This window comes from Phoxinus phoxinus, assembly GCF_949152265.1.
Source record: "Phoxinus phoxinus genome assembly, chromosome: 2".
NCBI lineage: Eukaryota > Metazoa > Chordata > Actinopteri > Cypriniformes > Leuciscidae > Phoxinus > Phoxinus phoxinus.
This window is the reverse complement of record NC_136877.1, coordinates 29,832,940-29,844,520: the sequence shown is the minus strand read 5'-3', so window position 1 is coordinate 29,844,520 and position 11,581 is coordinate 29,832,940. Positions and strand designations below refer to the sequence as shown.

The 11,581-nt window shown below is 36.7% G+C and overlaps 1 protein-coding gene across 1 annotated transcript in view; it reads left to right on the top strand.

Annotated features, from left to right (window-relative positions):
- Positions 1-894: 894 nt before the first annotated feature.
- Positions 895-11,581, top strand: part of creb3l1 (cAMP responsive element binding protein 3-like 1) — a gene marked incomplete at its 3' end in the record, with an annotated part of 54,943 nt that continues 44,256 nt past the window's right edge. Inside the window, exons 1-2 of the mRNA XM_079604766.1 lie at positions 895-1,045; positions 1,357-1,435. The remainder of the gene's footprint in view (positions 1,046-1,356; positions 1,436-11,581) is intronic.

Sequence of the window (11,581 nt, the reverse complement as noted above, 5' to 3'; positions counted from 1 at the left end):
GCAGAAGAGAGATAATGGGACAGCAAAACCATGCCGTGTAACGCCCAAAATAACTCGTCCAACATAACACATTATGAATATGATTGGATATGAATTTAATATTATCGCAAACCGGGGCGAAAGAAGTGTTACCGAGCACGAAATAACACTTAGAAGAAGAGAACTAGTTTATGTAACGGTGCGGCGAATTTATTTCACTTTGCCTAAGGAACGGTTGTAGTGCGCCCCCCATTGCCTAGGGAAAAGCCCCGGATGTAAACTCAGTGAAACTCATGTTGAGTGAAGTTACAATAATGTGCATCCAGTGTGGGCCAGATATAGTGTTAGGAGAGCAGATAAGAGATTTGCTGTCCACGTATTCACAGAAATAACTGTATTTTAAGGATTTAAAAAAACATGTTTTATCCATTATAATTTCAGTAAACCTATTATATCCCCACGTAAAGCCGTCAGAGCTTCTTATACACATTTAAAACACAACGTTCCAGTTCAAAATGCTATGAACAGAAATGTTTTATTTAAATTCATTTTTAAAAAGCATTTTATTTTAATCTAGTAGTATTGCATGTGATATGACATAGGTCTATATTTTGGTTATTTATTGTGATGTAGCTGACTCGTGTTCAAGTGCTCTTGATGCAGTGCTATGGATTCGATATAAACCATTTTCATTGCACATTCTCTTTCAATCATTGTGTAATATAATCTATGTGCTATAAGTTCTGTGATTCTGTTGTGTATAGTGTATTTTGTATAAAGAGAGTGGTGAATACACACTATTTTTTCTTACTACAATTATTTTTCTTTATTTATTTGATGTCAGTAGTACCAGACATGTGACCAGTTTTCTGGTGGCATGAGTTATGAGAAGTGAACGGCAGGGGGAGACAGAGTGCTGTGTTTGTTAGCGATCAATCCTGCTCTCTCAGCACCGTTTTCTTTTCTAGGCCTTTGCCTCCTAAACTGGTCCACACTCTTCGTCATCAGCACCACTGAGTCATCGCAGTTCGCTTTGAATTATCACTCTGCACAGAAAGAACAGGAAGTACGAACCTCAACAATTTTACATCCATTTAATAATGAAATACAGAGCAGAAGAGTGACATCACTGTCGAGACAGTGCGAACATAACATGCTAAAGCAGTTGCAACTTGCAAGTAATATGAGAGATGAGAGAAGAGCATTTTACCAAAGAAAAATATCTTCTGTTGTGGTTGAAAATGTTAACAAAAAGCTGAAAATAATGGCAAACCAGCTACTGATGTTCTAATGAATGTAATTGTATCAGTGCTTTCATGTGTGTGTTTAATTACAGAGCTCTTCTCTGATGTTACTCTGTTTCCCCCCCCCCCCTAGCACTCTTTATTTGGAGGTAGGATGAGTTGAGGCTGGCTGTGTAGTGATCTTATATAATCCACACATTTCCAGGAGTGAGGTCAGTGAAAGTAGTTTTTTACTATTCTGGGATATGCTATACATAACTGATTCGTTGCCTTTACATTACATACATGCATAAACGACACTTTCTTACCAAAGCGCTCATGTATCTGGGAATACACAATCTTTTCGTCCCTAATGTTACGTATATCTGGCTTCTCGAACCAGAAAAAATGTTGGCTGGGGCTTGATTTTGTCCATTGGGAATTGATTGGATGGTTGTGGTTTGCTGCTGTGATCTCATGTGAGTGACAGGTTGTCCCTCCTTCGCACCATTAAACACATAATCAGAGAAGAGATGGCTGCATCCGAAATTGCATACTTCCCTAGTACTATATAGTAGGCGAAAAACAGTATGTGTCTACTCTTTTAGGAGTTCAGTGAATTCAGACCTACTTTTGTCACATAGTTTTTCGCTTACTATATAGTAGGTAGTATGCGATTTCGGACACAGCTGATGTTATTGCAAGAGGGAGGGGTAATTATTTTGATTAAAGATTATGAGAGCACACAAATTAAAAATAAATAAACAATGATGCACACTTTATTTATAATAAATACTGCGATATTCCATAAAAAAATATTTTAAATTTTGATTGCATGAGGACTCACTCGACCCTTCTTGACCCTATGCTATCCACTGCACAGCAGTGCACGAGGGCAGCCATCAGAATCCTCAGCAGCCTCTGATATCTACCTTTCTTATTTCATCTAACACAATGAAAGATCAGCTGGCAGTCAGTGACTCATCCTCTTCAGCTCTTGTGTCATTAGACCTCATTGAGCTGTTTCCTCTCTGGCTGATTGTGATTGGCTGTTGCGTCTGTGATCTTTGTGAAAGACATTGATAGAGTATAATATTGGATTTTGCACGGCACCTCCAGACTAATCCGAGGTGACTGATCTAAACAAGACTCCATTTATCAGGAAGTCCCATGCTGCCAGAAACTGAGTCAGACATTCTTATTGTCAACATGTGTTTACATAAACTAAAGAGCAAAGGAGACTCTCAGTGTTAATGAAAGGACGCGTGATAAGGTGCTTAGCATCTTATTCCCAAACAATGTATTTAACACAGGCATTATACAGTTGACGAATATCAATGCAGACACCATACTAAAACCCCATTTCAATAGTCTTCTTTACAATAGCTGTTATAGTGCATCTATTTTTAATCTGACTTTATCAGTTTGTGTACTGTACTATAGAGTGTTTTGTATCACATTGTGCAGTACTCTACCGTTCAAAAGTTTAGGGTCAGTAGGTTTTTTCTAACTATTTAACTTTTTAATACTTTTATTCAGCAAGGATGCATTAAATTGATCAAAAGTCACAGTTTATACATGTTTATAATGTTACAAAAGATTTCTATTTCAAATCAACACCATTCTATTGAATTTTCTGTTCATCAAATAATCCTGAAAAAAATGTATAATGGTTTTCACAAACACATCAAGCAGCATAGTTTTGTTTAAAATGTGGTAATAATAAGAAATGTTTCTTGGGCAGCAAATCAGCATTTAAGAATGATTCCTGAAGAATCACGTGACACTGAAGACTGCAGTAATGATGCTGAAAAAACAGCTTTGACATCACTAAATGACATGTTTCACAATATTACAGTTTTAACTGTATTTCAATTTCTTAACATATTATTATTCAAAATAATTCAACATATTATTTATCAGATAAATCCAGTCTTAAAGTCTCAGACTGTTAAATGGTTGTGTACCCTATACAAATTGAATCTCACCGTCTGTGTGGCAATACATATCCTGTTCTGTTCTGATATCTGACGGGACGTGTCATCATTTCCAGAGTCCAGACCTGAATGCTCTATCAGATCCTACTAGCAAAAGGTGTATATACACACACAGTGTGCTGTTGTGGTCACGATTGGCTGTAATGAGCGCACAACGAAGGAAAGTCCAAAACAAAACACACTTTATTAAAGAACAGACTAGGAACACCCAGGAGATCACAGGAGTAATAAGCATAGATAAACAACCAAATCAACATAGACGAGAACCGACAAGGTATTGAATTCAACAGGGAGTAAATGGCAAACATAAAGAGACTCAGGTGATAAACTTAAGTAACCATAGAAACAAATGAGGACATAATCAGTAATTAAACTGAAAACTAACAGAGCCAGGAAACAGGAACAAAAGGAAACAGGGCAGAATTTCAAAATAAAAGTCTAAATAACAGAGTCTAACCGTATCAGTTGTAGTACTACCAAAAAATAATGATCCTAACCTTTATCTCCAAAGCAAAATCTCAGTTGGCCAGACAGTTTTTTAAAAGCTTAGTGCTCATAAAGGGCTGTTCAGATAGTATTCTCACTCAGAAACAGCATCACGACGTAATGAGCAGAAACATATTGTCCTCTAACTAGACTGCAGTAGTGAGAGAGATATGTGTGGTGTTAATCTGAGTGGCACAGTGTTCAGCTGCTGAGAGTGCTGGGGTCTGACATCTATGCTGAAGATACTATAGCTGAAGCATCACTGCTGCCTTAAACCTCTCATCAGAATGACCACATCCTTCACTCTGAACTCCATTCACTGACCCAAACCCTCTGACCTACTACACACACAGAGAAAAGGAGAGATAGAATTAGGAAAAGAGATGGTTTCCTTCCATCTTGCCTACCACACGGCCCTTTTTGCATACTGTATGTTTCTGTCTCTTATATACCCTGTAATCACTGTCTGCCTGCTTGCTTGCTTTGTTTCTCTTTTTTTGTTACTCATTTTCTTTTTAGTTGAAATATGGTTTGTAGTGTATTTTGTCATGATTGCAGGACAAGAAATAAAACTGTAACAGGAAAGTATGAAAAAAAAGAAAGACAATGAATGGTGACTAGCTACACTGTAAAATAATAAGGAAACAGCCTTTTGGAGTTGAATTCATCCACTGAATATTTCAAATTAAATGTATTCCTTAAACAAAAAATGTAATGCAAGTTTTGTTAAGAATTCTGTACAAGTTGTTACATTTATTTATATAGTTTTAAATTGCCCATAATTGTGTGCTTCATCACATTTTAAGGAACATATGTAGAGTTTAAAGTGCTTACTATTTAATGAATAAAAACTGCTTCAGAATAGAAACACTACAACAATGAGGTAAATCTTTGGCTATATTTTCACCAATTATTTACTTGATCTAAGAATCGTATAAGGGAGTCTAACCTGTGGATTATTGCTCTAAAATAGAAACAGTGCTACAGAAACTCTTCTATGCCAATGCACGAATTAGCCTCCCACATTTTAAAACTGTAGCCGGCAGGATTCTTACCAATGCCAGCAATTCCCCAGAGATTTTCCACTGTGAATTGTGTGAATTTTAGGGCACAATTAAATTACTCATATTTCATCCTTAATGTTTGCAACAGACTTAATGAATATAAATCCCAATAGCTAAAACTCTTTACAAGCTGTATGTTTGAAATTCAAATGGGAAAGGCTGCTGTGAAGTGGTTTTCGGATAACAATCACACACACACACACACACACACACACACACACACACACACACACACACACACACACACACACACACACACACACACACACACACAGAACCCAGAATATGAAATCATTCTAATTCTGCACATGGAAACTGACACATCACTTGTGCATGTTTCTCCTAGAACAAATTATATTGCTTCTTTAACATTCAGTTATCAGTTCTTTCTTTCTTTCTTTCTTTCTTTCTTTCTTTCTTTCTTTCTTTCTTTCTTTCTTTCTTTGGTTTTGTGGATGATTTTCATTAATGCTTGCATGTGCATGTCTAGGTGTGTGTCTGTAGTTTAATTAGCACAGATGTTTTGGCACTATCCCACTGTTTTAGCCTAAAGTCTGTTTGTGTGTTGACCCTACTTAACTTTTTTATGTATTCTGCATTAGAAGATAAAAACTATAACTTAGTTCTATTTCTACTGTTCAAAAATATTTCATCTTTCCAGTCTTTTCAATTTCTGAATAAAATGACCATAATAAGAGCAGCGAGACAGTCCTGATGACTTGGGCAGACCTCAGGCATCCCTGAGGAATATGCTGTGAGGCCAGGGATCCCTCTTGTGGGAGTCATTTCTGACTCATTTTACAGGGGTGACACACTGGATCATGTCAGTGTGTGCTAATATACAACAGGGGCAACTGGTATAGATCGTGTGTGTAGGTGTATGTGCGTTTGTGGATTTAACAGGCACACTTTGTGAGTTATGTTCGTCTTGCTATCTGGGAGTAATCATGCACACCCTCACAAAAATGGCACTGTAGCATATACCGTCCTGAAAAAAGAGGGAAATTCTGAATCATAACATTGCAGAATAGTCAAGTACATGTGGTGTGTGAGTGTAAAGAGAGCTGATAGCTTTATTACTAGTCATCTCTCCATCTGTTCCTAAATGTTGCCCAGACTCGCGTTGAGTTCATCTACATTTGTTTGCAGCACACTGATGAAGAAACCAGATCAGACAAGACCAGACTTCAAATAAAAATCTCCAGACCTCACACACCATACGCAGAGGAGTTTGTCATAATAGATCAATAGTGCTTCCACGGCACATTGCAATGTTACACATGTAATCGAATGCTTCGGGGAGATTAGATAGCATTGTTAGCTGCTGAACATTGTGCGGACTGATTGGTGTGCAGGGAAAAGAGGTATAAAACTAAGATGTTTAATTTCTGACCAAAAAGTCGAAAAGCTATTGAGGTTGAAAGTAAGTAAGGGCTTATGTAGTTTTGAATATATAATTAGAGATTTGAAGTCTGTATAATAACGGTATGTTGGTTTTGCCATGGCAACAAATTGAATTGTCTCAAGTAACTTTTTCAAAACACTTAATTATTATAATGATTTAAATTCTAATCAGTTTGTTTCAGTTAATTTGTGAGTGCGTACATGTTTACAAAGACTCCATCGTTTTTTAAGCAGATGACCCGTGATTGAGTTTATGCTAAATCAAATTTCTGCAATTTTATGTTACTGAGAGATTTTGTGCGGGCATTTTTGGAAGAGATTCAAATATGATTTGATAACAGTTCAATTCGGTTATATTAAAATGTCCAGTTAAACTAGACAGAAACCTAAGTTTCTCAAAATTTAAGTTACCGAAATCCAGACACCACTTTCATCATGCTGTGAAATGAAGGAAAAAAACTATCACTGAACTAAAAGAGGAATGGAACACAATGCCTTGATTAAAAAGGGAGCCATAGCTTTATTATTTTAAGGATTATTCTCATGGTTTGGTGGACATTGTGGTTTGTGAATCACTTAGGAAAATGACAGAGCTCAGAGTGAAGTAGACTGTTTCTGGGTCAGTGTGCAGTGCTGCTTCAGTGGGGGTTTCAGCCTCCTCATACAGTCTTCTGCTATTATCCCACTCCCCCCAACACACACACACTAACGCACCACATCAGAACCGTGCGGCCGCGTGCTCAGTTCTCCACCCTCAGAAGAGTGTATGGAAGTGCTGCTGTTGAACAGGACTGTGGGAGCAGAGAGTAGACACACCCTTCTCTCTTTCTTTCAGACAGGCAGACACACTGACCCCATGGATTGATATAAATATACCTCTTATTGCTGGCTGCTTCTGGGGTTGCTGCCTAAAACGTCTCATTTTGGCTTCTGACCGAAATAACAAGTAAACCTCAGAGAATAAAAGATACACACAGAGAGAGAGAGAGAGAGAGAGAGAGAGAGAGAAAAGGAGAGGGTATGTAAGGTGTGCATCTTAGACAATGAAGAATTTGGACAGAAGAGGGAATTCACTCCAGCAGAAAGCACACACACACATAAGACTCACACAAGAACATAACACACTTTTTGTTCAAAAACTGAGGCTCACACTTTTCCATATAGCTGTGTTCCGATTCACAGGGTCCCACACACATATACAGCTGTATGGAAAAGTGGATTTTTAAAATATTTTTGAAAAAAGTCTCTAATGCTCACCAGGGCAGCATTTATTTTATCAAAAAATAAAGTAAAACCAGTAGGCTAATATTGATGTTAAATATTATTACAATTTAAAATAACAGTTTTCTAGTTTTATATATTTAAAAATGTAAATTATTCATGTGATGGCAAAGTATATGTATGCCATATACATATAACAATAATTTACTACAATGCAATTTTTATGTGTGTGAAATATGTATTAAAAACAATATATTGTTTTACATTTAACATAAAACCAAAACTATTTTTATATATTTTGTCATGTTTGTCACTTGATAACTTGTCTATAAGGGCAATTGGAATAAACCTTGTCTTTTTAAGGTATGATATTTCAGTTCCCGAGGTCTGTAAGATGAGTCACTTGTCTCTAAACCCCTCCAGTGACAAAGTCACATTAGAATATTCCATGTTGTTTATGTGAGACTCATTGAGATCCGCTTCAGTTGGTGAGTGTGTTTATCAAACTGCACCTTTCTCACAGGCGTCATAGGAAAATGTCAGCATCACACGCATCCACACACAAATGAAAAGGTCATCCTCTCACAGCGCATTCTGTGACCTCTGAGTCTGATCTGGCTCTGTCCTGCTGATGATTACATTCACATTATCATACTGATCAAACACACATAAACACAGAACACAATAATTAAACTCACACAATGATATGTGCTGAACACAAAACCACACTGTACACCATAAATCAACAATATTGGACAACTAGATATATACACACTTTGTAGATCTCATGTGGTGACATTTTAGCAAACTTGCTTTTCTGTTAAATGCATTTCCCCCATTTTAATGAAATCAAAAGGGGTGGGACAAAATATCGATGGGCCAATATATCGTTGTCCTTCTCCGTGCGATACGAGAATTGATACGCTGGCATCAAATATCCGAGATATCCGAGAACTGCCTGGTAAAGGTAAAGTGCATGGGTAATACCACAAACAAGCAAAGCCACTTGCAACGCCATAACCCTGATCTCATTGAAAATTTTAATTTTTGTGCTGTTATCTAATAGTTTGAACTTGGATAAAGATAAAAACTGCACTTAACCTTTTTACAGGCATTTTGTTTTCATAGTTAGACAGATATCGTGATGTATCATAGGATTGTATAGCAACATAATGATTATCGCAGAATTGCTGTTTCGTGATATTATCGTATCGTGAGCCATGTATCGTGTATCGTATCGTGAGGTACCCTGTGATTTCCAGCCCTAATCAAAACACAACAAATGAGCGCAGGAATCTCGCTGTATTCTGTATGTTTTGCTGAATTATAGCAAACACATGACCATGTACACCAAATTGTAAATCTGAAACATTATTCAGTACAGTAATGATCCCACATTTGTCTGTCATCTGTTGATCTCTGCTGCAGATGAATTAGACCCGATAAGTGTTTCCACACAGGCACCGTAGGTGGCAAACAACTCAGTGTTACTCTAATGCACACTAAATATGGTTACACTAATTCTACCGCTCTTAAACTCAGCATTCATACAACTAATATGAAACAAACTTGATTTGCAAGTACTTCATTTCTTAATAACAATTATCATTTATAATAACATTTTATCTCCTGACTGAATTGCATTGAATTCTTATCTGCTTCGTTTCCAGAGGGCAAAACAAACCTTTCAACCCTGATAACTATTGCTGGGCAAAGAGGACACATTGAATGTTTATATAATGTATAAAACCTATTAACCGTTATATAGCAATCCTAGAATTTTGTACATGATGACATTATTTAGGACAATTTAACACATTTTACCCCACAGTTTCTCATTATTGTATGTTTTCTGCTATTGCCTTTCTCATTATATTTTAATGATGATTCTCATTACCATCCAACATTTTGGTGTTGCTAAGATTTTATATTCACCAAGGCTGCAATTATTTGCTCAAAAACACTGTAAAACAGAATGTTTTCGATTTACAAAGCTACACTTTGTAAAAAAAAAAAAGAGTCAGGAGGCAAACAGAAGAGAGGGGCGTAAATGATGATAGCAGTTTTCTATGGCATCTATGTATGAATGTGATTATGTGCAAATATCTCCAGGCCCCTAACAGAAATCCAGAAAATCTCCGGTCAATGTGCAATACCCTGTGGGAATACATGTTTCGATGCACTAAAATTAAACTGTGTCGCAGGATAATGTTGTTTAAACGTTACAATATTCCAAGTATCTGGCTTAGGGCATGTATGAGCTGTCTCCATTACTCATTCTCTATGTCTCTCTCTTTTCTCTATGTACAATATTGTTTTCTTTTCTCACTCATCTTGTCACAGCACCCCCTACATGCAAATACACAAATGTTCATCCCTTTATGAAACAGCATTTGTAGCAGTTTCATATTGTTCTCCGATAGATAAGAGTGTCTGTCTAAAACAAGAATCTTCCAGAACAATGTTTTACCCTAAAAAAAAGCTGTGGTGATGACTAACAGACTGACTCACTGTTGTGCACACATTGCAAACCGGCTAAAAGATGCATAAATCAGAGGAGGCAGAACAGAGGAGTATGTTCTTTCCCTCCACAGATTGATAGTCTATTTTTAAACAAGTGATGCAATGTTTAGCCCTACTATTTGACCATAACAGTATAATCAATTTCTTGCATTAGAAAATTGGTTCTCAACTGATTTTGACCAAATGACCCAGTACAGTACCAAAATAGTTTATCATACAGAAGTTAGCAAAAATGCAATTAAAATAAACATTGAAATTCATTCAAATGTCCATGAACTGCATGGATTGCACAAACCTGTCAAGAAATGTTGAAAATATTTTACATTACTTTACACATTATTTTGGATCATTTAGCACATTTTACCCCACAATTTCTCATTACTATAGTGTCTAATATTATTATCTTGTATATATAATTAAATATTAGTAAAGTTTTAAAATAAATATTTTGTATTTTTTTACATATTTAAAATGTAGCATATTAGCATATCAGTAGCAATTACTCAACAATTGTGCGGCTTAATATTTGTGTGGAAACCATGATACATTTTTGGGAACTTGCAGGACTTTTTCAGGCACTGCTGCCTCTCCGATCTTGTCCAACAAAACATCTGAATAATCAAAAAACAGAAAAATATTGTCTAATATTCAATAGTTTGCCTCTGGTAAAACTGAAGGACTAAACAGAACAAACAAACAAAAACAGCAGAAGAATTAGAGAGCTCTCCACACCGAGGCGGCCATCCGTGTGCCATCTTGATTTCTTTTTACACCCTGTTACAAATGATGTGTTCATATCCTGAGCACTTGTTGATGAGATCTTTTGTGAATACACATAATTTCTCTTGTTCTCTGTCTTCTTTATTTCATCCACTTTTTCCTTCTGTCTCTGTACATTTTTCTTCTCATTTCATGCTTGAATGTTCATTCATCAGTCCTGCTCTAGCTGTTGTCATAGTACCGCTGGCTCTTCTTACACTGGACTGCTTTGTAAACTACGTAAGTATGATACCAGCTAGCAGCTACGGTCACGACATCATGAGTCAGGTACGGTCAGTGTGTCACCTGTTTCCAGACGTCATGGAAACACTGATTATTACTGCAGCATACGTGAAATGTATGCTTGACATGAACAAAATATTTTCTTCTCCCTCTTAATGTCTTTTTGTTTCCTTTCCTGTGTCCGTATTTTACTCTGTTGCTCTTGTTACGGTGCAGTTGACTGCACTGCAGTTTCTCTGACCCTCAGTACAAACAGATCCCATGATCTTTAATGCAAGCGTGGTTGTCATGGATACAGTTGCTAGATAGACTGTCATGGATTTTGAACACTGCTCAGAATCACAGAACGGCACCTCAGAGGCAAGATCATACCAGTGCAGCTATTAACAGCGCACCTGTTAGGTCTCATTAACTTTGACTGAGTCCTGTGTAATGCAACACTGCTTTTGCCAAAGGATTCAGACTCCACATAATGACAGACTTCAACTGAATCAAAGCCAAAAAAACTAAAATAATTGTAAAATCATGTTGCCTTCATAATGTGGCGTAGGTTTGATTTTGAAATTGGTGTGGATGGGGACATCAATATATAAATATATTTTAAGTTTTGATCGAAATTATTGCTAGGGATATATCAGTGTCATTGGATATTGGTAGGGACACGTCCCTAGCGTCCCTACTA